This window comes from Eubalaena glacialis, chromosome 5 (assembly GCF_028564815.1).
Source record: "Eubalaena glacialis isolate mEubGla1 chromosome 5, mEubGla1.1.hap2.+ XY, whole genome shotgun sequence".
In the NCBI taxonomy this organism is placed as follows: Eukaryota; Metazoa; Chordata; class Mammalia; order Artiodactyla; family Balaenidae; genus Eubalaena; species Eubalaena glacialis.
Genome location: NC_083720.1, coordinates 53,560,856 through 53,563,744, shown reverse-complemented (window position 1 = coordinate 53,563,744; position 2,889 = coordinate 53,560,856).

Below are 2,889 nucleotides of genomic sequence, written 5' to 3'. Positions count from 1 at the left end.
TTTTTTGCATGTGGATGTCCAGTTGTTCTAGCACCACTTGGTGAAGAAACTATATTTGCCCCATTGTATTGCCTTTGGTTCTTTGTCAAAGATCAGTTGACTATATTTATGTGAATCTATTTCTGGGGTCTATTTTGTTCCATTTGTTCTCTTTGTTTATTCTTTTGCCAATACTATACTGTCTTGATTACTACAGCTTTATGATAAGTCTTGAAGTCAGGTAGTGTCAGTCCCCCAACTTTGTTCTTCTCCTTTAATATTGTGTTGGCTATTCTGGGTCTTTTACCTCTCTATATAAACTTTAGAATTAGTTTGTTGATATCCACAAAATAACTTGTTGGAATGTTCATTGGGATTGCATTGACTCCATAGATCAAGTTGGGAAGAACTCACATCTTGACAATATTTGGTCTTCCTATCCATAAACATGGATATCTCGCCATTCATTTCATTCTTTTTTGATTTTACTTAGAGTTTTGTAGTTGTCTTCATATAGATTTTGTACATATTTTGTTACATTTACACCTAAGTTGAATTTTTTGGATGCTAATGTAAATGATACTGTGTTTTTAATTTCAAATTCCACTTGTTCATTGTTGGTATGTGGAAAAGTAATTGACTTTTGTATAACAACCTTGTATCTTGCAACCTTGCTATATTCACTTATTCGTTCCAGGAGTTTTTTCTCACACTTCCAGATCATGTCATCTGGAAACAAAGATAGTTTTATTTCTTCCTTCCCAATCTGTATATCTTTTATTCTCTTTTCTTGCTTTATTGTATTAGCTGGAACTTCCGGTATGATGTTGAAAACGAGTGGTGTGAGGGGACATCTTTTACCTGATCTTAGAAAGTTTCAAATTTCTCACCTTTAGTTTTTTGATAAACAGTCTTCCTGAACTGTTTTTACATTTTCTCTCATGGGGGAATCCTGGAGACAAATCCCCAAATCACATCTGAGAACTTTGACGTGACCTTGTAATGCTGTTTCCTTCACATGGAAACAGATGAGATATGCCAACCAAAGTCACTGTCTCTTTTCCTTTAATGAAGGAGAATTAGTGTCATGCTGAAACTTGTTTAGAGCTTTTGCTTAATAAGCTTGTTTGTTTACTCTTCTGATGTCTCCTTAAATTATAGAGGAGCTTATTTCTTTTCTTCCCACAAAGAAATAGGAAGTTTTAAATGGACTTCTTCATTGGTCCTCAGTTGCTGTCCTGTGACAGAATTCACTGTCCACTTGCTGGGGACAAGCTGATCACTTCAGCAGGCAGTGCAGCTCACAACAAGGAGAGGGCATCCTGCCTCCTCTCATCTCCAATACAAACCAAGAATACCAGCAATAAACATCAGAATGACTGGAAAAATTTAGTTTCCCAACTTCCAGAAGGTGCTGATACAGTGTGGGTAGCGTAATAACAATAGCTAATACTTGCGTAGCATTTACTGTGTGCCAGGTACTGCCATAAGAACTTTAGGCATTAACTCATTGAAAATGTTCAACAACCTGAAGAGATTAAAAATATCATCCCCATTTTACAGATGAGGAAACAGAGGCACAAGAAAGGTTACGGAACTTGCCGAATATCACAAAGTCAGTAAGTGATAGACGTGAGCTGTGAACCAAGGTAGTCTGGCTCCAGAATCTATGCATGTGGCCATTAGGCTAATAGCCTCTCAAACAACATTTAAATACTACTAGGGAATTGCATTTATAGAGAATAAAAGACTTGAGAAACCAAGGGATAAAAGGCATATGAAACCCTTGTTTAAGTCTTGAAGATTGCTTATCTGAACAGTAAAAGATGAGAGGAGGCACAGAAAACAAGGCGAGGTGGAAAGAATTCAAGCAAGTATTAGAGAGAATGGTATTAGAGGTGAATCGTCCTGCTGCTGTCACTTTTACGCTGCACTACTTTGGAAACATCACATCTCAAAGCATCGATTTGCTCATCTGCCGATGAGTTGAATGATACCTATCTCACAGGGCGGCTGACAAGCTGAGATGCTGCCTATTGCCTGTGCCCTGCACTCTGCCTTCTTGTCCTGTGGCTCTGGAGTAACTGTGGGCAGCCACTGTGTCTGACTGTTGCACTTGCGCAGAAGCATTTGTAAGTAATGTAGACTTTAATGAAGATTGTGTAGGGGCAATGAAGAAGAGCTTTGCATATTACCTACCATAGCGAATGACCTAGTGTTTCTTTCTCCAACTCCCTTCTCTGCTAACCTGCCACCAGAAGGGATGGGGGAGAGCTTCTCTCTCTATCTCTCTCTATCCATCTATCTTTCTTTTCCTTTCTCATTCTCTTTCTTTTTTTTTCTTTTTTTTGCCTCTACTCCTCTCCCTCCAGAATCTTTCACCCTAAGCAATTCTATCAAACTTTTATTACCATATGACTTTGGCTCTAAGCCAGGTCTGAATTTTACACTAACACATGTAAACTTGACACACTGCTCAGCAAACAAAGGGTCCTCCAGTCATTTTATCAGCACTCACTATTTTGATTACCTATTGCTGCATAAACCACCCCAAAACTCACTGGCTTAACATAACAACAAGTATTTATTATCTCTGTCACAGTTCTGTGGGTTGGCTGGGCTCAGACCACCAGCCTCACATACATCAGCACATCTCTGTGTCAAGACCCTGATTTGCTCTTCTTTCTTCATTTTCTTTGCAGATTAAGTTTATTATCATCTGAATGATACATTTGAAATCTGACAAGGAATCAAAAAACATATATTTTATATTGTCAGTAAAAAGCACTTGTCAGAGCCCAGCTAGCCACAAAAGCCGAGTCCCAGCATTCTCCAGTAGCTGTAAAGAAAAGGAATAAAGAGGATTCCTTTTACCCACCCCACATCGGTCTCCACTTTAGCAATAATACA